The sequence below is a fragment of the Meriones unguiculatus genome, chromosome 19 (genome assembly GCF_030254825.1).
Source record: "Meriones unguiculatus strain TT.TT164.6M chromosome 19, Bangor_MerUng_6.1, whole genome shotgun sequence".
Classification (NCBI taxonomy): domain Eukaryota; kingdom Metazoa; phylum Chordata; class Mammalia; order Rodentia; family Muridae; genus Meriones; species Meriones unguiculatus.
This window is the reverse complement of record NC_083366.1, coordinates 56684919-56708478: the sequence shown is the minus strand read 5'-3', so window position 1 is coordinate 56708478 and position 23560 is coordinate 56684919. Positions and strand designations below refer to the sequence as shown.

At 44.3% G+C, this 23560-nt stretch overlaps 1 protein-coding gene across 1 annotated transcript in view; it reads left to right on the top strand.

Annotated features, from left to right (window-relative positions):
• Nedd9 (neural precursor cell expressed, developmentally down-regulated 9) overlaps nucleotides 1-23560 on the top strand; it is a 170648-nt gene that overhangs the window by 15829 nt on the left and 131259 nt on the right. The gene's annotated exons all lie outside the window — the stretch shown is intronic.

Sequence of the window (23560 nt, the reverse complement as noted above, 5' to 3'; positions counted from 1 at the left end):
ATTTCTTTTAGTAAGATCTAGGTAGTAGATCTTTGTATGAAAATTAAAAACCATTCAGCTATAAAATATATTAGAATGGCTTACAGGCTATGGCACAGCTGGTCCAACAAGGGCTGTGCTAGTGGAAGTCCAAGAATCCAGTAGTTGTTCAGTCTATTAGGGTAGATGTCTCAGCTTGACTGCAGTATATACCAGAATCCCAAAGAAATTGGTCCTAATGTTAAAGAAGCAATGGACTTTCCAATAAGAAGGGCAAGCATACAAAGAGAAAACTTCCTTTATACAAGTGCCATGAGGTGTGGCTCAGTTTGAAGGTGGATCTCCCCACCTCAAAAAATTAGTATTAAACGTGGGTCTTCCCACTTCAGATAATCAAATTAAGAGAAATCCCTCATATGTGTGCCCAGCTGCTTGAGTTTCAATTAATTCCAAATGTAGTCAAACGGACAAGCAAAACTAGCCGTAACAGTACCAAACAGCTGGCTCAAATGTGCTCTAGACAACTGTTGTGCCCGTCAGCCCAGCTGCCCCACAGAAATATCTGCATTGGAGGGATTACAGTCAGTTGAAAGAGAACTTCTGGTTAAACTCTGGAGGCTACAAAGACTGAAAGGGCTAGAAGAATCCTTCAGAAGGGAAGTTAAATTTTCTAAAGGTTACTTCAATAACGGGTCATTGCTATCTGTCACAGAATATGGTAAAGCAGCTTTAGAATAATAGCTTGTTTCAATGTTAGTGTTGTTAATTGTTATGCATCTCTTTTTTTCCAGTAAGCAAAGATTTTGGTGAACCTCTTAATCATTTTTATTTTCCTAGAATCCAGATTTAGACATGGTGAATATTCAGTAAAGATCAGTTCCATTAACACACAAAACCCAAGCTTTCATCTTTGAGTCCTGTGGTGGTTGATGACATCTCAGGTGAGTAGGTATCTGTTTCCTGGATAGCTACAGTCAGCCAAGTATTTTGAGATTTTGACAGCTACATAAATCACTTCCTTTGGTAAGAAAAGTGTGGTGGTTTACATACTCATATATGTAAGTGCTTAGTCACCAGGAAGTAAAATTGTTTGGGAAGAACTAGGAAGTGCAGACTAGAGGAGGTGTTTCGTGGGGTGGGGGGTGTGGGGTGGGGCTTTCAAAAATCCCCCACGAGCACAGTGTCTCTCTCTGTCTTTCTGCCTGTGGACAAGGATGTAAAGCTCTCAGCTATTGCTCCTACGGCACGCCTGATTATGTAACTAACCCTCCAAGACTGTAAGCAAGCCCCGGATTAAATGCTTTCTTTCATAAAGTTGCCTTGGTCGTGTTGTCTTTCACAGCCATAGAACTAAGACAAAAAGTAAGCAAGAGAATGGAGCTATCACAAAATAATGTGAATCACAAAATAATATGTAATTCGAGTGAATTCATGTGTTTGAACTGATGAAATATGGTGGTCAAAGTACTAGTTGCTCATATCTGGGCCCATGGCTGCTCCTGAATGATTTAAGATGTGTCAGGTCAACATAAGAAGGAGAACACATCAGAAACAGAGGGAAAAAAAAGAGAAAAATAAGAGATGAAAATGAAAATGAAATAATACTAGTGTCTATTCAGATTACTATAGCAGAGGGTCACAGAGTTATTTCTTGAGGCCAGAAGTACACGATTCAGGAGGCACTTCAGGTTGAGGTCCTGCTCCTGGGTAGCAGACGCTGCCTTCTTGTGGTACTCTCACATCTTAAAACTGTGACAAAACTGGTGAGAGATCTCTGTTTGGTCAAAACAGGTGAGAGATCTCTGTTTGGTCTTGTGATCAAGGCCCTAGTTCATTCATGAGGATTCTACCCTGATGGCATAACACCTCAAAAATGCCGTGCCTCCTAACAGCATTGTGTTTGTTGTTATGTTGCTACTCAAGAGTTTGAGGGGTTCAGTCTCTTAAAGCCAGTGCAATGAGTTCATTAAGTTTTAAGGTTGATTTTTCTTAATGTGCCTCCCAAATATTCCCTGGGTACCTGAGACTCTGCCATTGCTTGGGCTAATTTTTGCCCAGTACGTTGGGTTTAGCTTACATGTGTACACACATACACACAGAGAGTGACAGACAGAGAGTGACAGTCTATGATTTCTTGATATCTTTTCTTGAATTCTTCAGTCCACTACAACCACCAATGCTCTGTCCTTCCGTGAGTTACAACTATTCTTCCTGAGTGGGCATTCTAGAACAATCTAGTCCCAAAGAATGAAAACTGGCAGAGGGATGCCTAGGCAAAGAAAAGAGATCTAGTAGATCTAGTATTGCACATAGTACAATTTATTGGTCAATTTACTGAAGTTTGGTCTTAGGTGGCATCAGTACCAGGTAGAACTCTACAGTTTGAGTCAGAAGAATATATATGTGTGTTGGTTAGGGTAACTTCAGGGACTTCAGCCAAGCCAGAATGTACCTATTTAAGAAAACATCAATGTTGGGTGCATTCCAGAAGCCAGGGTCCAGTGGAAATACCTTTAATGCTACTCTAATCATTTTATCCTATTTTCTGAGGGACAGTGCAGAAAATATAGACACTAACTCTTATGTCTCTGGAATAATTGTGGTAGTTAGGACACAAGATGGCTACCCTCATGTCAAATTGAATCCATTTTGTTTGTGAATCTCCCCTGACTGTGTTACTACCTTCCCTCCTGGGTGTTGTAAGGGAATGAATCCTGTTCCATTAGCAATGTCATGGAACTACAGAATTCAGAGCTGGAAAGGGCCAACATCTCTCTAGTCCGTGACACTAGCAGAACTCTACTGCCGTCTGGATGGTTCAGTGTAATCACTACACATCTATCTACCATTAAAGGCACATTGTCCCTCTGTGGTCTGAAATAAATCTCAGGGTATTAAGGCAAAAGGGGGTGAACCAACATCTCCCACCCAGAAAACATTTTCATTGCCAAGACCATGTTTAGTAGAGTGGACAGCCACCTCATACAGTGGACCACCCTGAAGTCCAAGGTGAATGGCACAAGGTGATTTGGAACCTGATATGCAAGAGAAGACTTTTCAACTCTGTCTGGCAATGGATGAAGTAATGTTTGAGGGGCTGATGTAATTATTCCAATTACCATCATTGAACATGATGCCTGCAAGGACATGAGACAAAGATGAAGTTTTTAAAGAGTGAAAAGAACTTATGGTTCGCTTTACAATGACTTATACATAGTTAATTCTATTGTTTGAATTTGTCAAGGGCTAATTAGCCAGCCCTATAAATATGGAAAGAAACGGGTGGTTCCTGAAAGCCAGTTGGAAATGTCCTCACCATGTTTGAATAGGCAGAAGCTTCCCCCCAGCCCCTTCCTCAGAGAAATCTGAGCAGAGCAAATGTTGTTGTTGGATCCTCAGCAAAACCCATTTGCTTTTGAAGTTTTTCTGAGAGGGAAAGTCTTCGTGGAAAGCCTCAGCTTGCTTTTGTAGCAGTTTTCCTACACAAGGATCTACAGGAATTCTTCTTAGTCCCGTCAAACTAATCTCAATTGAAATGCTTGCTAACACACGCTCAGTAAAGCACATGACTTTGAGATTCTTTGGGGGCTTGTCACTCCACACTGTTCTCTCTCTCTCTCTCTCTCTCTCTCTCTCTCTCTCTCTCACACACACACACACACACACACACACACACACAGACATATAGCTTTCTCAAGTTTTCTAAGCATTTTGGGCACAACACATCTCTTACAAAAACATTTGTTCCTATTCCACCATTAGAATGATAAGCTTCAAAGTCTGCCTACTTCTGCCCTACAAATGACAGTATACATTGTAAGTCACAAGAATTTAGCCATTCTTGTTCTCTGTTGTATGGGTGTGACACTGCCTTTTGGTATCCAACTTTCTTCAGACTCTTTCAGAGAGAAGAACTGTTTCTGAGCTCTCCCCACAATACCTTTCCCCTCTCCCCCATCATCACATGATCTTTTACACGTGGGAATGCACACATCTTAAGTCAGAAAAAAAGAGTGTTGATACCAAGAGACGATTTTAAAAATATGTAACTTTGTGTTTATGTTCCTGTGTGATTGCATGCACACAACACATCATGGATGTCCGACGACAACCCTGGATGTTGGTCCTTCTCTTCCAGCTGCTTGAGGCAGAGTCTCTCTTTCTGCCATTGTATTGTATACTTCAGCCTAGCTGACCCACATGTTTCATTCCCCTGTTTCTGCCTCCTGTCGTGCCATAGGACTGTTGCAAATGGAGACACATGCCACCATGTTCTTTGACATGGGTTCTAGGAGTCCCAGCTCAGCATCTCAGGAGGTTGGCAAATGCTTTTACCTGTTGAGACATCTCTCCTGCTCAAGAGACAAGTTATAAAAAGCGACATGAAGGTCACTTCCCGTCTCGCCCCTAAGCACCTTTTCTACCACCTGCCATGCTCATGAACTCCCACGAGACTCCCCCCTAGAAGACTATTTTCCCTGGAGGATGACTTGTCTCTCTAAATGACCTCCAAGGTGCTACTTCCCAAATCGAAAGATTTATCCAACATAACATTTTCCTGTGAGAAGATCTGGCACTGAGTCCTGATACTTGGAGATTATTAACACAAACCATAATGGATCCAGTAGAACTGGGAATATTCAGCGTTAAGTGACCCATAAGTTCTTTTCACTCTTTACAAACTTCACCTTTGTCTCGTGCCCATAACTCCAGTACTCTGGGGTTTGAGTAAATTCAGGGGGAGCCTGAATTTAAGGCCAACCTGAGGTACATAGTGAATGCTTGTCTCAAAACAACAACAAAAAACCACCAGATTCTATGCCCTTCTAGAGTTCACAGGGCCAACCCACCTGTCCCACTTCCAGCATTAAGGGGAAGTGCATTGGTCACACAACAGCTAAGTGGTTGTCCCTTAGCTGTTGAAATGTCACATCTGGAGGCGGAACCCACAGTGTCTGTCTGGGTGGAAGGGTAGGGAAGGCTGGGTTTTGCTCATGGCCACAGACCTTGCCCTTCCCTTAGGCAGATAGTATAGGACTAATTTAGAAAGGCGCATGTCTCCACACGCATACGCTCTGGTTGGAACCAAACCCCCTCTCCAGGGAGGAACCAGATAAACCCTGTTGCTTAGGGATCCTCAAACTATGTACCAACAAATTTACTGTCAGGGAAACGGGATGAAAGAGAAGGAGTCTCTTTGAAAATTTTATTATTGTTATTTGTGTTTATTTTGGGGATGCCGTTTCTTCTTTCAACCCGTTACGTAAAAGCTGCAAAGCCACTTAAGCAATGTCCAAATGTCCCTCCAAAGCTTGGATCGCACTCTCCCTATTTAGTGGTTAATAATAGGCAGTAGTTTCTCTTCCTTTTTAACTTGATTTGGGGTGTGTCTGGCCTTGAGGTCTGGGATGTGGCCATGAGTCTGTAGTCTGTAGTCCAAGAAGCATTTTTTTTTTTGTCCTAATGGAGGCAGTTCGAAAAACAGTACCATGCGGCCTGCATCTGTCCTCACACTGAGAACAAAAACAAGTGAAAGGATGTGGGATGCTCAGAGTCCCTGGTGCAGCCAAGGCAGGGGATGTAGTGGTCATTCAACAAGATCACTATAAGCTTACAAACAGGAACAAAGAGCTACAACAACCAGACCATTCTTGTGTAATAGTCCTACAAATTCATTTTAAAACCAAAACACAACAAGAAGATGAAGAAAGCCAGAAAGGATGATAAGGAAAGCCAGGTGATACATAAAGGGCCAGCCTTAGAAAACAATACACAAAGCAAGATAGAATCATATAGGAGATTAGGCAGGATTGGGCAGGGGCGGCCAGCACAGGACACAGCCACTCTTGCAGCATTGGGCTCAGCACAAAATCCCTAAACCTGAAAGCAGGAAATCCTGTAGTTCCCACCCATGTCCTCAGCCAAGGTCCCATGAGACTGTGTGCCTTAGAGCCAGCAGGATTAGTTCTCCTGTGGTAAAGGATATGGGCTTCATAGTCCTCAGAGAGCTGACTGCAAAGAAAAGATAAATGTTCGAAGTTACCTGGTTTGGTCATTATATTACATGTATTGAAATATCAGACTGTAGTCTACAAACACACATTATTTAGCAACCACAATTTGAAAAACATAAGAAAAAAGGAAGTTGGCAGTTACTGACTTCAATGAAACATTTATCTGCTCTTTTATTTATTATACACAGTGTGTGGTGGAGGAGAGGGATTAAGCCTGGCTTCTGTGTGTTAAGCAAATGCTCTACCACTGAACTATTTCTCTAACCTTCTCCATTCTTCATCAGAAATTTACTAAATACTACATTAGGGAGAAGTCCAAACACAATATTATAAATATCACAAAGATGAAAGAGAACACACAAGATACTTGGCTGACTTTAGGACCTAAAATGGTATCACTAATGGCAGCTGAAAACTTGCCAAAACCAGTTTAAATATCTGCAGCTAGCTGGTCTTTCCTGACTCTACCCTAACAGAAATGAGGAGTAGGTGGGGTAGCAGTATCACTTTTCACAAGCCCTTGGGGATGCGTGGAAAGTTCAAGCTGTACTGAACATGGTATCAGGAACAATGGTTTCTGTTGGTCATTTTGGAAGCGCGTGAAAAGCCATCTATCATTAATGAGTTGATGAACTGACATTTGTAAATAATTTATATGTACGTCACCTGCAAAGATTTAAAAAGAAAAGAAAAAAAAAAAAAGCCCACACAGACCTCTGGTTCCAACCAGTTCTGCTGGAGCCCGAATTCACAGGTGGGTGAAACCAGCACTGTGTTTTAAAGCTCCCCAGGTGACCTCAGGAGCCACCAGGTGCAAGAACACTTGCCTATAAGAACCCCTTGCCTGAACAAAGAAAAGAGAGCATGGAATTCTAAAGGGAAATCCCCCAAAGAGCAGGTGTTCCCCAATTTAAATGGGTAAATGCCATTTTTCAAAAAAATACACAAAAGAACCTTCTCTGGTTGCGACAGTGAGGTTGTTTCTGCCATGGCCCTCGAAGCCCTTTATGAAAGTCTGAATCTCCAAGAGCACCTGCTTTGAAACACCCGGAGGGTTCTGCCACTACCACTTCAGACCCCTTATGTGTTAATGATGAAACTAGTCTCGGCAAAGCAAAAAGACCTGATGATGGTAGAAAAACATGTGACCAGCCTTCCAGATTTACTGGGGACTAGCATTTCCAAAGATACAACACATTGAGATTTGATCTATCTGTCTATATATCTATCTGTCTGTCTGTCTCTCTGTCTGTCTATCTATCTATCCATCCATCTATCTGTTTATTTATGGTGTGTGTGCACCATGGTTGTGGGGGTGGAATTCAGAAGACAGCTTTCAGGAGCTGGTTCTTTCTTCCACCATGTAGGCCCCAAAGAATCAAACTCTGGTTGGCACACTTGGCTACAAGTACCTTATCCCACTGGGCTATCTTGATAGAGTCAGGATATTTAATGTTAAACCAGAGATACTCTAGGACAAATCAGGGTGAATTGGTCACCCTGGGTCATAACCTCTACCAACTCCATAGTTCTTGCTTTTAGGAAAGTTCTTTATTGTGCCATGTTACTGCCAAGAAGAGCTCACTTTACTGTTGCTTTCCTTCCTAAAACTTGAGTCTATTCTTTGAAAGAGCAATGCCCCCAATTGTTTTCAACACCTTTCCAGTTTCCCATTATGTCCGCATCCATGTCTTCTCTGTCTCTCAAGTCTTCCTGTCCAATGATGTCACGTGCATACAAAATGTATCATTGGCTCCAAGGCCTTTTTTATGACATTTATCATTCTACATTATATATATATTTTAAAACATGTGTATTACACACTCTGGGTTACCAGTAAAATATATCTACTTTCCAACTCCCTGAATAAACAAAGGAAGTACAATAGTTCATGTAACAGAAAGGAGATGGTTACACAAAGCCACAGTTGGTCAAATACAGACAACAACTGTCTGTGGGTTAAGGGGCAGCCCCAACTGATACTTCTGTAGCACAATCCCTACACCTAAGGCTCTAGGGACAGCACAGAAGAGGTAAACTCTAAGAGCCAAGGATCAGGATGTTTGCTTTGAGATTGTAATTTCTATATAGGATAGAGAAGCTGTACCTGGAGGGGGGGGGTCTCAACAATCTGGTAGGCTAAACAAGGCATAAACAGTGACAATACCAGTTGGCCTGGCAACATGGCAACATGGATGGGGGAAATGTTACAAGGCTCTACTCCTAGAAGACAAGCTACAGGCAATTAACCACTGCTAAGAGAGGGAGAGTCAGTGTTCCCCAGGGTTGAGCCATCTATTGGTCATCTATTGGTCATCCCCAAACACATATATAACCAAGCAACACTAAAGGGGTTCAGCAGCTGTATTTATATACTACTATGTGTGTAGACATATAATAGTAATTGCCTTTAAGTTTCAGACACCACTGGGCACAGGTTCTATTTTGTCAAGACTTGGTGTCTCCTGCCTCTGCTCACTAAAATGATTGTTTTTTTCACTTGGTACCAAGATGGCAGCTGCAGTTGTGTCCACCCATAATCCTCCCAGAAGCCCAACCAACTTCATCTTTCTCCCAATAGCTTTTGTAAAGTCTACTAAGGGTGTCTTCTTGAGCTAGGATAAAACCAACCTAGCCAAGAACAAAAACAATTACATATGTTTGGGGCTTCATCAACTGTCAATCAGCAGAAACAGAGACTCCCACAGAATTAAAAACCTTCTCTGAGGCCTTACAAGATGGCAGCTGTACTTACACAGCTTCAATCCACAATAGGGTCAGTAATACCATCAGTTACTATTAGGAAATGGTGAGTGGTGCTGGCAGAAGTGTCCCAGACTCAGTCTCTGGCAGATAAAAGCGGGGGAGGGGGTTGTCTGTCCCATAGGTCAGCAAAGACTAAGTACGTTTCAAAACCATGTCATGTAGGGAAGCTGGTACACCCATCTGCAGCCCAATGCAAGGCTTCAGCTCAGAGGAATCTGATTGACAGTGGCCTCCCAGGGACAGATGACACATACCCTGCAGCTAGCTCTGAGGGGGCTGAGGAAAAGAGGATCTTCAATGGCAGGCAAGGCTGGGATACAAATGAAGACCCTTTTCCCATCGCTCCACCAGAAACATTGACCTCCTAACTCTATTCTAAGTGCCCCAAACAAATGCCATTTCATTTTAATTTATTTTGTTCTTGACAAACCTTCTTTGAGTTGACTTATGCCATGTGCCCATCTCTAAGCCAGTTATTCCTGCTAAGACAATATAGTATCCTAATGGGCTGCACTGTGGCCTTGCACCTACACCATCAAACATAGACTGAGGACAGCAAGTTATGTCTCCCAGAGGTAGTCAGAATATGGTCCCTGGAACTGAGGGAAGACAGAACTTAGGTTAAAAACAGCTGGTGCCAGGGAGTCCTAAATAGACTTAATTGAGCCACAACCCAATTCAAGAAAGCTGATCATTTTGTCACAGTATGAAGCCCCATTTCTTTATCCTTCTTTGCCCCACTAAGTGATAGCCAGATACCCAGGATCCGTGACTCCAAGTCTGTCATCATCAAGTCTAATTTTAAAGACGTGCCCAGCATTTAGATGAAACTCAAGAAGTCCTAAGGCCAGCATGACTCCATCAGGACAACAAGGGGCCCTTGAAAGTTGGGGAAAGACTCACAACCCTGCCTTTGGTTGGTCCTACATTCTCCAGCTGGGTATAGGACATGTGATTTGGTCTTTTATTCAGCGTATCCCACAGAAAAAGAATAAATAGCCCGAAGGCACTTTTTTTTCCATCTTCCTTCCTGTAACTCATACACAGGCCAAGCCTGCTTTGTTCAAACCACTGGCTTTCGAGTTGCTGAGCAAGTTCAGACAGAGCTGTTTGCGTTATTCTTTTAGTCTGCTGTTAAGCCAGAAGTAAAGTTATCCTTGTGGCTAATTTTCAGTCTGTAGATTTATCCCTTGTTAACATTGAAACCTTAGATCAAACCAGCACAAAAATATTGGCTCCTGAGACCCTTAAATTATGGTCCATGTCTCAACATTTCAGGACTTTTCAACCTCGTCAGGTTGTTTTCTCTTCTCCCCTAGGAAGGTGGCTCATTTAAGCATTTTCTATCCTTCTAATTCATACCGGCTTTTTTCCAGGATGCCTTCTGCCTTCCCAGTGCTGAGGGTAAAATCCGTGCCTTACACATACTGGACCAATGCTGTACTACTTAGCTGCCACTCAGCCCTCATCCCAACATGCTCATCTGCTTAAAAGGCAGACACCAGAAATTTTATCTCTCAAATTAATAAATATTTCAGCCATTTGGACTCTAGAGAGTGATGGGACCATAGGTTTCCTTAATAAAGTCCCATGGTTCTGGAGGACAAAAGTCTGAGACCAGCCAGTGGACAGAGCTATGTTCCCTTCAGAGCTTCAGGGAAAGACTCCCCTTTCTCTCTGTCTCCTAGAGGTCCCCAAATTCTTTGGCTTGTCTTAGCATCATTCTGATCTCTTCTTGCATCTTTCAGAGCCGCCTTCCCAGTTCTCTATCTTCACACTGTGTTTACTGCCCTCCCCTACTCTGACAAGGACAATAACTAAGGTATTAGAGCCGGTCTTGATGACCTCTCCTTACCCGGATGAAATCTGTAAAGAGCTGTGTCCAAAAAAGGCCATATTCGTAGCAACTTGGAATTAAAGCTTTAATATACCCCCTTTGTGGGTGGGGCACAGATTAACCCTTAACCACCAGGGGGGAAAAGATATTAAGAGTAAAAGGAGGGGCAGAATTGTGACTCTTCAGTCTTGGTCAGCCAAAAAAGGAGACTTCAATGTTCTCACGCTAGGCACCCTAACAGGCAAACATGCAAAAAGGGTCTGTGGTAAAGATGGCTAATGAGAACAGGAGAGCACTGGAAGGCAAGGAGGCCAGACATAAACAGGCTTCACAGTATTACTGTGGGTTCCACATACCTCTACCATAACATATACTCAAATAACAGTGCCAAATGACTGCTACATTTCTCGTTTAATAGATGGGGAAACTGGGGTTCAAGGGGAAACTGAGATTCAAGCAAAAACTGAGGTTCCAACTATAAGCGGAAGAGTAAGACAACATTGTTGCTACTATTCTTAAATTTTATATTGTTATTGTGTGTGACACACTTGTTTGAGTGTGGGCACACATGTGTTAGGACAGCTTTCTGGAATGGTTCTCTCCTATCAATAGGTTTTTGGGTTCAAACTCTGGTCCTCAAGCTTGAGCAACCAGTGGTTTGACCTGCTGAACCATTGCTTCTATTTTTATAGCCATTGTGATTTGCATGTTTATCACATGCTACTGGGGCTCAAAAAATGACCTCTCAAAGTGAGGCCTTGCCCCTCACACACAACTGTGATCAACTAAATGTGTTGGGCATTTTCTCCTGTTATTTCAATAGGTTCAGCCCCCAGACCCTCAGAAGCAAAGCTGAACTTCACCATAGTCATAAGACACTCTAAAGAGCTGCAGGTCTCAGAAAGCCTGATATTGTGAATATTAGACATAAGAAGAAGATGCTCAGAGAAGTTAATTGTTTGCAATAATTAATATATTCATTTGTCTAAATTCAAACTCAGATCTTCCTGGATATGCAAGATATTCCTAGCATTCCTTTGCCATTAATCAGAGGATGAAAAGTATCCAGTATGAGATCTTCTAGCTTCAGATCATGAAGTTGTAAAAAGAAACTGTAGTTATGAAGTTTAAAATGAGCCTTATGAAAAGGACATGTTCGAGGGGTGCAGGCAAGAGACAGGAGAAAGGGGTTGGTCAGCTGGAAGGGGATTGAGCTAATTTGAGAAGCAAATGCCACAAATGGGTTTGGAAAAGGTAAGGCCAGGCCATTATGTCTGTGTGAATGTCCACAATGCTCTCTGGGGGAGGATGCATCTCCCCATCTTTGCATAGTGGCTGCTGGAACACCTGGAATACAGAGGACTCCCTTCTCAAGAGGAAAGGTAAGAAGGAGAAGCCGGCTTCCAAGACACATGGTCTGAGAAGAGGGTCTACTTCATGCAAAGAGAAAAGTTGAGGGGGATGGGGTTGGCGAGCTAGAAGGAGAGGCAACCTGAGGAAGTAGAGCACCTGAGGCTCTCGCAGCACTGCGGGAGGAAGAACTGAGCCCCACGCATCCTCTTGTGGAGATGTAGAGACAGCTCTGGCCTCCAATTGCACTCACATGTTTCTCAGAACTGGACCAGCCTCAGAGCAAAAGGTGCTGTGTCACTGGGTCTCCTACTGGGAAAAGTCTTCCCTCTCAGGTAGTGTTCTCATCTATGTTATATTCAACCAGAGAAGCTCCTTTTTGCTTGGGCATTGTAGAGTCAGGAAGGTTTTTACCACTTTGCCAGACATGTGACCGAGTTCCCTGAATCAGGAGGCAGAAGAGAGAATCATGTAAATCTTTTTGATATAAAATGTTTGATATTAAATTATATAGATGATATGGAGCCTCCAAAAGGAAGTGAAGGCCTAAAGCTACAAGTGTGTGTGTGTGTGTGTGTGTGTGTGTGTGCGCGTGTATGTTTTGATGCCTTGGTTGAAAAAGGTGGCACAGTCATAAAGAGACTCACAAACGGACAAAGGGGTGTGATCTAATAATGATGTATTAGGGTGGGGTTTGGAAAAGTCTATTGCTGTTCCTTCGACCACCATGTCTTCAAAGTAAAGGTGTTTCTTCTTTGTATGAGTAAGAGATCTCTACACAGGAGTTCATGACCTGCCTGCTTCATGACCTGAAGCAGGGAGTGTCAGAGTGGCCTTCCTGCCTCTGCTATTTGTCCAAATGCAAAGGTTCAGTGTGTCAAATTAGCAGAGCCTGAAGCTCATTGGGATGAAGTCCTAACCCCTTAGCAAAGCTCCTGATGCTAACTAGGCTCACTCCAGCCCCACCTCCCAGCACTCTTCACCTCAGACGTCACACTCCAACCTGGAGATTCCTGGTACTTCTTGAAGGGCATGGAGCAGACCCTCGACCCTGGCCATCTCACCTTCCCTTATTTGGCCTTCTCTACCTCCTTCTTGTTTCCCCCTTTTTACTGTTCCTCTCTCAGCCCTACCTTGAATGCACACACAGTGAACTCTTTCTGGAACATTTTCTACTTTGGAGTCTTTTTCTGGCTCATTCTTTTCCTTTTGTTTCAAGCTGCTGTTCCTCAAAAGCAGATGGCGGCTCTGTGATATGATGGACATGCTAATGAACTTTGATAGTGGCAATTGTTTCACAATATAGATTTATAGCAGAACATGAAGTTGTATGCCTTAAATATATACAAATTTTACCTTCAGTTATACTTTAGGAAAGATCGGGGTAGGGGATGGATTTCACTTCTCTTTTGAAGGCTTTATGGTTCCCTGGGTAACATCCCCTCCCTTAACACACTCTCTCTCCACTCACAAATACACTGCATTTATCTGTGCATCAAAACCACATATTTAATTATCTCCTTCCTGAGATGAGTGACAGGATATTGCTCCAGAATCTTGGTCATGCCCCTTCTGTCACCCACCATGGCATCTGGAACACAGTAGGAACTCAACAAGTCAATAATCTAGTGACCTTGTTAATCGAATAATCTTGTTAACTGACTGCAGGTATTGGCAGAAGTGGCAGGCTACAAACCTCTAAGATCCCTTCCTCTCCGAGGGCTCATGAGACCATATTTCTGTTCCCACAGTTAGTCACAGAGGAAGTTGCCCAAGTCGGATGATGACACTTTTGCTTGGGTTGCCCAGGTCTACAATTTCAAATCAGGGTATTTGAAAGAGAAACTAGACCAAGAGAAAAACATAGCTTTGCTGACCCAAGAATTGTGAAATGTCTAGTTGCATAATGGTCATGGTGGTCCTAGGGAGCATGTTTGGCACTGCCCAGATTATAAGATTTTATATATATACATATACATATACACACATATATAACATGTTATGACCATGTTATAACACACATATAACACGGTCATAACAAGGTCAGCCTTGTACATGGGCTCAGGATGAAATTGTGGCTTGAGTGTTCATCTGACCACCTTCCCTTAAGTCTGGCCTCTAGAGGTCAGGCTGACACCTGACATCCTCATCCTCAATGATTTTTGAGATACAAAAAGGCTGGGTGGGAATGAACTCATGTTTCCCCAAATGGTGAAAACCCTGAATTCTTTGACCAAGAAGACCCGGTAGTCAATTCATGTGCTGCTTATTTGGTAAAGCTTCAGGCTGTAACATCAAGATGAGTTTGGACGTGTCTTGTATACAGCCATCAATCTAGAACCAAGAAACATCCTTGAATGAAGATGCCTACCTCACGCCTACACAGAAAAGAACAGAGTATCCATCCCCAAAGTTGCAGCTAGAAGAAAACATGAAAGGCCTAGCGTGCTGATCCTTGTGCCGGAGGGCTTCTGACCTCAGCCCTTCCTGCGGTAACACAGGAGTCCTAAGAGGAGCTGTGGCTTGGAGGAAGAGATGGGGCAGAAACTACCAACAGTCTGGGTAAGGCTGGTCTTTGGAGATGCATGAAGGGCAAGAAAAGAGGGAGGCGCAAGGAGACGGAGTTCATTATGGGGAAGCAGCAACAGGGACATCTCACTGACCCTCCTTCACCTTGCAGCTGTCGGGCCACTGTTCACAGGCTGTCCCTGGCTGAGCAGAACCTTCTATGCCGAAAGAGCTCACTCCTCCATGAGGGCAGTCGGAGAGGGAGAGCTGGAACCTGACCAAGCATCAACCCTGGCCCACTCTCCACTCCAGCCACTGCTGAGTAATCAAAGCAAGCCACACAGGGCTTGAAAACTAGTCTCTGACACTCCAGAGTTTGTCAGTTCCACCCTCCTCCTCCAAGAGAGTCCAAACAGAAGAGCATCTCTATGGAGATGGGTCAAAGAAGAGAGCCGTGCCTTTCCACTTGTGAATTCTAGTGTATCCATTATAACAAGATTTATTCCACTCGGTAAACAGAGGGGACTTTGAACTCACCTGGGGGCCACTGAGCCTTTTTATAACCACACAGCAGAAGTGCATTTTAGATGTTTACTTCCTTAGTAAAGAGCATTGCTCTGTTGGGTGTGTCCCTAACAGCTACCGCTTGTTTCCCTCATTCTGTGTTTCCAAGGTTGTCCCCATTGGCACATAAAACAGTAGGCCCGGGAGAGTCTGCTGAAGCAGTACCTGCTACAGAAATCTCCCTTCTGTGTAACATGAAAGATAGAAGTCCTGAATCAATAAGGATGTCTGCTTATTGGATGACCATTGGCTGAGAAGTGTCCACATTCCAAGGATGGAGAAATGAAGAGGCCAAAGCAATAATTAGCTACACTGGAGTGTGTTAAGTAGAGATCAGGGCCTGGAGGAAGCTGAAAGTGGATGCTATGTAAGAGAAACTTCAGATAAGGGATCCTGGTTCCCCTGCAGGTATGGGGTCAGAGCGTCCAGCCGAAGAGAACAGGTGTTGAGGTTGCCCTCGAGCAAAAGCAAGAAGGCTAGTGCAACAGCAGGGTACAAGCCAGGGATAAGAGTATGAAATTAGCCTTCATACTGCCTCCATTTCATTTATCTCACTAGCTCGGTCTTTTGAGTTTAGCGAAAAGAGCCTTCCACCGATGCACCACTGGCTTCATGTTATGTTAACATTTACAAACCGAGGCATGTGCGCTATGTGTGAGCTCCTTGGAGGAAACTCCACCCTGTTTCTATGGGATTGAGAAGGACCTCAGGATCATCCCTCCTCGGGACCGTCTCCTCGGAAGCGTGAGGGCAGAAGGGAGGACTTACGGACTCGAAGCCACTGTCCTCTCCGGCTGAGACAGCCAGGCAGCAGGCCTATCCTAGCTCTACACAAAAAGCTAAGGGGGGGGGTATCTCTGCAAGACCCTGAGAGGCAGCACACACGTGATGCACATACAGGTACCATGCTCACACCTGCTATCCTGGCGTCCAGCCCTCAGATAGCTGGAAACCCCGAAAGGCCCATCATATTGCCTGAAGCTACATACTGCCAGCACAAGTCACAAAGGGCGTGCTCTCTCCATGTGCAGTTTTCTTGGCTCAGGTTGAAAGTGTTAATCAGCCTTCTTCTCTGGCTGTCAGCCTCCTCCCCGTGAACTCTCAGATGTCTCCCCCACTGCATCCCTTCTTCCTCTTCCCTCAGAACCTTCAACTTAATATTAATCTCACTCCTAACCCCTAGTCCCACTCCTGGACCTGATCATCTTTCAAGTCCACTTCCCAGTCACCCTACTTCAGCTCTGAAGACCTTTTAAAAACTCTATCTGTCCTCACTAATGTCGTCTCTACTTCTATGAGAATTCCCCAGATTCCTTTATATAGAAAGAGCCGGCTCCTGGCATTTATAACTCTAGAGTCAAGAGGGCTTGGAATGAGAAGTATGTGGACTGCCCCTCCTCCCACTCCATGTCTCAGTCCGTGGTGTTTTCTTAAACACTGAATCTTTACCAGAAAGGGGCAGGAATGTAGGAAAGCATAGAGACTGAAAACGGAGAATAGAAAGTGTGTACGTGTGTGAGTGTGTGTGTGAGTGAGTGTGTGTGTGTGTGTGTGTGTGTGTGAACCTTAGTGTAAATGGATATATACCTATGTATGCACACACATGTGTGTGGAGACCTAAAGTCAACCTCGGGAGTTATTGCTCAGGTCTCATCTCTCACTAGGATCTGGGGCTAACTGTGCTGCTCCCTGAGATCCACTTGCCTCCATCTCTCCAGCCCTGGGGTTAGAATCATGTGCCACCATGTCTAGCTTTCTTTGGGAGTGCTAGGGATCAAACCTGGCTCCTCACGGGTGTGTAGAAAACACTTCAGTAACTGAAGAGAGGGCTGGGTGTGTGTGAGGGGGCCAGATGGAATGGTGAACAGGTAATAAGAGACAAAGTTTGCATTCTCTGAACTTGGGTGCTTGAACCGGCGGTGCTTGTATGTATGTCGGGGCTGAGGATACGGGAGCTGACAAGAGGGCCTGACAAGAAGGCCTTGGTCCCAAGCAGAGCGGGATGGCATGTCACAAGTGGGAACTCACTGTCTGAGTGAGGTAGAGATCAATAGAGATGAGAAACAGCAGGTGTCTTTCAGAAGAGGACACTGAGGCCGCCCTCACCAGGGTTTCCTATGTGACCTTCAAGGCTGGACTCATTTTGCCAACCGTTTGCCCGGCACAAATCTCCCCTCACCTACAACCCGGGCTTCAGTATGCTCTTTTCTTTAGAGAAGTGTGTGCTCAGGACAGGCGTGTGTCTCCATGGTCTGCTGTTACTCTGATGCCTCGGCTGAACTCCTCACCTTGAAAGCACCCTCTCTCCCTGATGACCACCTTCAATGGGCCAGGTGGACAGTTTTTTGTCTGTCTGAAATCTGATGCCAAATGAGATGCTGACCTCCAAGGCCACCCCCATTATCTAATGTGTGCATTACAAGGGCTTATCACACATTTGATAGATAGAGATATGCCAGACTGAAGTGTCAGGAGATAGGGCACTTGAGCCGTTTAAACATATTAATTGCCTTCAAGAACCAGGGAGGGGGCCCTGAGGGCAATGGTGGCAGATGGCCTCCTCCTGCCTCTTAACTCCACTTCTCTCCCTTTCACTACTCTAACTCCCCGGTATCCTCCTGTTTTCTAATGAATAAAGCACAGAAACGTATCTGGGGTTCTGCTGACTGTAAACATCTGTGTTCATGTCAGAGCCCAGCTGCAGCCTCTAACAGACTGCCAACGCTGTCCCACAAACTTCACAGCTATGTGACATCATTTTCCTTGTTCCTTGCCTCCTGGCTTTGAACTAGGCAAAAACTGGTGTCCTGAATTTACAACATATGAGTGAATATTCTGTAACTTTGGACTATATGTAGATACTCAATTTGTGATGTAATAAAAGGAAAGAAGCCCCTTCACCATTTATGCCTATATTCATTTCGCTCATGTGAAATGCACTGAGCAATCAATATACAACAGTGAGTATAACAGCCCGAAGCCTTGTCCACAGGAAAGTCACGTCCTGAACTGGGTCTGGTGGCAAATGCCTGGAATTCCAGCACTTGGGAGGCTGAGGCCTGGACTGCAAAGCAAGACAGTGTCTATAATAAAAACCACCACCACCACCAAAGTGAAAAGAGAGGGGGAAAAATCAGTTTTCTAGGTTATGTGGCATATACTTTTAATTCCAGTTCTCCAGAGACCGAGGCTGGAGGATTGCAGAAGTTCAAGGCAAGCCTAGGCCACAGCTTGGGGTACATAATGAGACCCTATCTCAAAAAACAAAACAAAACAAAAACAAATTGAACGCTTGGTCTGTTATATGAAGATATGTTCTAATTAAAAAGTTAAAGATAGCATTCAAAAACTAGGATTCTAGGGGATCCTGTCTTAGACGTATCTTCTCTGAAGTTTACTTTTAAACTGACCTTATTATGTTATAATTTATGAGCTGTAAAATTTACACATGCGAGGTATACAGCTGTGTGTGTGGAGAGAGAGATATAGGTATATACATATACCTGTATACCTCACGTGTGTAAATATATATCACAAACTATGATCTTTTAACCAGGTTTGCAGTACCTGGCATGTGCAGCAGGCCTCAGATCCAATCAGGGAAGGTTTGGTGACCCCCATAGCCTTCATGCCACTATGGCGTTCATGGGCACCTTGCCTGGCTTGTTGGTATTGCAAAATCCTGGGTCCAGTACTGATTAAGACCATTGTTGTCTTCTCTCCCTCCGTGGCCTGCATAACACTTTCCAGTACTATGGAAACTAGGCAGAAGGGAAGAAACTTTCAAGTCAGTTCCAGCTTGATTCCTCTGTGCTCTGCAACCAAAGAGTGTTATGTCTTCATCAGTGTTATAACCAATTAAAAGTAATGGCAGCATCCTGTGCTGTTTGGAGTACCTGTGAGGCCTCCCAGATCAACAACTCAGAAGAAAGTATCCCATACCTAGAACTGAAATTTTCAGTTAAGAACCCATACCTTCTGGGGAAAGCATTGTCTACCATGCAGGCTACCTTTGTTCAAACACCTTAAAGTATAATTGTACTTCGTAGTTAGTTTACAAAGTAGTGGGTTTCTGTAGGATTTTTTATGTATCTCAGGCTTTGGCTAGCCAAGCACCCCGTCTCTTTCTTTTCTTGTCCCTAGTTAATAAGAATAAGTTCATCTGGTCACATATTGGTGCCTTTCTCTTTGATTAATTAACATGTTGTAATTATAGGAATATACAAATTGTTTTTAAAAATCCTTTCTTTTAAGTGTAACATTTGGTCAGTCGATAGAACCAGTATTTTTTGAGGGCATTCATTTTTTCACTTGGGCATATACTCTCCCAGTTTGCTTGTTATTAGTAGGTACATACAATGTTTTATGACTGAATTCTGGACATTGCTGATAGGATCCGTAGATTGGCACTCATCACTAGAACATTCTCTTATCTCATGTCTCCTCTTCACAAATTTTACAATCCCAGGCTAGCTGTTCATTTTCCACGTTCTATTTCACTCACTTATTTCTGTATGTGTGCACGTGTAGACCACAATACAGGTATGGATGTCAGAAAGCAATTTCCAGGAATTGATTCCCTCCTTCTACTTGCAGGTCCTGGGCACTGACCTGGCAGCAAGCACCCTTACCCACTGGGCCTTCTCATTGGTCCTACTTACCATTTTCTCAAAGCTGTTTTGTACCGTGTGTCTTGACCAGTCTCGTAACAGTTTATGGGGATGGACTGGTGTGACACCAGTTTACTCTATCACGTACAGTAGTCTGAGGAGAGTCCCTTTACATAGCAGGGTTCCCCCACCCTCGCTTTTACAGGCAAGGTATGGGAGATCCTTGCAGGAAAACAGTTTCAAGCAGAGAGTGACAGTGGAAAGGGCTGGAGGCAGAGGCAGGCTTGGCCCCTTATCAGAACAGCAGGGAGAAAGGCAGGGAATACAGTAAGCAAAGGAAACAGCTTTATGTGCAGAGAACAGAGCAAAATATGTCCTTAATGTTTCTCACAGACACACAGACACACACACACACAAGCATCATTATTTCTGTGTGTCTTTCCAAAATCAGACCGATAAAAACATTGTTACTTGTCATTTTTAAACAGCTTTTTTTTTCCAACTTTATGTATTTCACTTCCCTGTCCTACCCAGAAGCTTTGTAAAACTTTCTTTTCAGGTGATGGGCTGTATTTATTTAGCTGACCCAGGGAGCGGGTGTGAAAAGGGCAAAGAAATAATAGGTAGCTGAAGGGTGCCAATGGTTGGATGACAAGTTAGTGGAGGAAGGAGAAACTCCAACACGCAGAGGCTGAATACTTGTCCCAACAGTGTTTTTGCCCGTATGGGGCGCAAGAGGCTGATCCATCCAATGAAAAGGACATAGAACAGGGTGGGCAAAGACAGGTCATGTAAAGTCTCAGCAACGGTGACAGTAACCACTGTTTGGACCATGCAGGCATGGCTCCTCAAGCTCCGAAACTGCATGAGTATTCATTAAGGTGGATAACGTGGCCCATAACGAAATCCTCAAAGGATGTGGTAGGTGAGGCGAAAGCGCCACTAAACACAGCTGCAGGCCACAAAAATCCCCAGCCTCTCTGAGGAGAGAGGAGCAAGCAGAGACTCAGTAGGGAAGGAAGAGTTCTCCAGGCTGTGGGAGGCTGGCCACCTGCCGAGCTCTGCACCTGCTGTCTTCGCCACATCCTGGGAGGGCATGTTGGTCCTCCTCCCTCCAGCTCCCTGCATCTTTCCAAAGAGAAAGAGGCAGCAGAGAAGTGATGTTTTCCAACGCAGCAATCGTTGGAGGCAAATGAGGAAGCTTAGTCATCTCCAAAGCATCTAAAGGTGCTGCTGGGGGCGCGGAGATGTTGGGAAATAAGCCGACTAATTAACCAGGCCCTCCTCATTAGGTTTGGTTTGCTTTCCATTGCCCTATGCAGCTTTCCAGCGGCCCCAGGCCTCTTTAGAAATAGATTGGAACTGAAACACAAGTTAGGTGGGTTATTGTTGCTTCAAGATGCGGGTCTCAAGTAACCCTTCCCAGCTTCAAACTCGCTCTGTAGTTATCAGTAGGCTTGACCTTGTCAACTTCCAGCCTCTTTCTCTCCAGTGCCGGGATTACAGATGTGTGCCACCACATCAGGCCCACACGCTGTGTTTAGAGGGGACTCAATGCTTGTCACCTACTTTCTTCCTTTTAACCCATGGAGCAAGACTCAGAACAGACTACAAGAGTCTCATTCCTTTCACCTGTGTCTCTTCTTTCCTTCTTTTGCTACCTCTTCTCTACCTTCCTTCTTTCCTCTTTCCAAACCATAGGAACCGTGTCTGCTATTGCTTGTTTTTGTGTTAAGGTAAACTACACAGTCTGTTTATTATTATTATTATTATTATTATTATTATTATTATTATTATTATTTGATTAGAACTGGCATTCAGTTCCTTTATATGAGATGGCATTTTCATAGAAGTTCCACACATCCTCCTAGGTTGTCTAAATCCTCTCTAAATGACTCTTAATACCTAATACAATGTAAGTGTGTTTAAAACAGTTGCTACAGCTGTGCTGTTTAGGGAATGATGACAAGAGAGAAGTCTGGACACGTTCTGCACCCATGCAGGACATTTTCAGATTTTCCACCTGTGGCTGGTTAAATCAAGGCATGTGGAACTCCAGCCAAGATGGGCAGACGGAGAGCTGTCATGAAGGGACTGTGTTCTGCTGAACGGAAATTAAGGGATGTGCCTTTGTTGAAAAGCCCCTCTCCCCAGACATTCACAGTATAATGAAACTCCATCCCCTTCTGACAGAAGCATTTACTTGTTACTGTGCATATGCCTGGCTCAAGGGTGCTTAAAACACAGTGTCTGTCTATGCCCTGGCCTCTGAGACCTCCCATTTTAGCTGGGAGTCAGTTAAGCCGGGTGTGAGATGTGCTGCAGTCAAGGCAGTCGTAGAGTTCAAGGAGCGTTAAGGACAGAATCTCGGAGAAGAGTGTATGGTTTGAAAGGACGGAAACAGAATTGCGAGGGTGTGGCGTTATAAGAACACCTGGCCTTACAGCTCAGTGTGGCGGGACTCTGGTGAGCACTGCCGAGCCTAACAAGGGGGCTTCCTGTCCTAGAGGGAATGGGGAGACAGTAGGTATGGGAACGGATCACAGTCAAAAGGTATTCCTGGAAGGGTGGGCTGCAAGTCTGAGACCAGCCGGGGCTAGAATATGAGACCCTGTCTCAAAAGAGAGACAGGGAGGGAAGAGAAGGGGAGACAGAGACAGACAGACAGACAGACACAGAGACACTGAGAGAGACGAAAAGCAGAAAGAAGAGTTGGTGTGTGTGTGTGTGTGTGTGTGTGTGTGAGAGAGATATTCCTCGCTACAGCCCAGCTCTGCTGTAGCCTTCTTCACCTATGAGTTGAAAGTCTGACCGAAAACCAGCCCTTCCATCTTCTCACATGAAGGTAACAGGACTTAGAGCTCCGGGTGGAAACAAGATCAAAGGCAGCTCCCAGATCTCTGCGCCATACTGTCTTAGGCTTAAACAGGCTGTGAAACGGTAGCCGCCGATAGCAAATGGTTTTTGTTCTTTAATATTTACATCTTTCATCCTAAGGGCTCATGAAAGACACGCTGCTTCTGCTTTCTTACTTGGGCCAGTGACAAAGCTTTTCATGTATGTCAACCTACCAATCAGCCATTACGCTCTGAGACTTAGACCCAACCAACCAGCTGAAAAACAGCTATTGCTGCGTTTGAACTGGAACTCTGTCCCAGCACTGCCCCCTCCCCAGCCCATGTGCCTGGGCTTGTCATGGCCACATGGGGGTATTGTGTTTCTCTGTCTCTTTCAACACCGGCAGACGATCTCAGGTCAAACACCAAAGCATTAAAGACTCACCCGTGAGGTCTATGGCCCCTTATTGCACAGAAGAGCAGCCATGTGAAATGAACCCATTGGTTTATTTTCAGACCAGCCTGGTGTCCCTTTTGGAGACTGGAACAGGGCTGTACTATGGAAAAACAGCAAGAAGAACTTTGTGAGGCTGTTCACAAGAGGCTGGTTTTGTTTGAGCTTGCTCATTTGCACACTCAGTATTGTGAACTGTCACTATATGGAAACATTTGTTAGGCTCTTGGACTTTGCAGCTTTTAACCTTGTGGTGAGACGTTTCTAAGTCATGTATCCCAAACACTACCGTTTAATATTAAGCAATGACTTACCTGTCCCTATCCCTACCTCTACCCCCTAAAATCCTGATTTTCATTTATTACATCAAACTTACCCGCAGCCCTCACAGCTCAGAGGGCTACTATAGAGTGGAACTGTGTCCCCTCACAGCCTCAATGCAGACTGACAGCCCCATGTCACTGTTGCTACCTAGCCCTATGATAGAGGATTGGACTATGTCCAAGGTTACTTCTTCAGGAAAACATCCAAATTCAAAATTTTAGGTATGATTTCTATTCATTGCACATGGTCTTCTTACTACTGTAGCCATTCCTCCTACCCCCTATTGCAATTAGCATTAGCTGTAGACCCAGCATCTG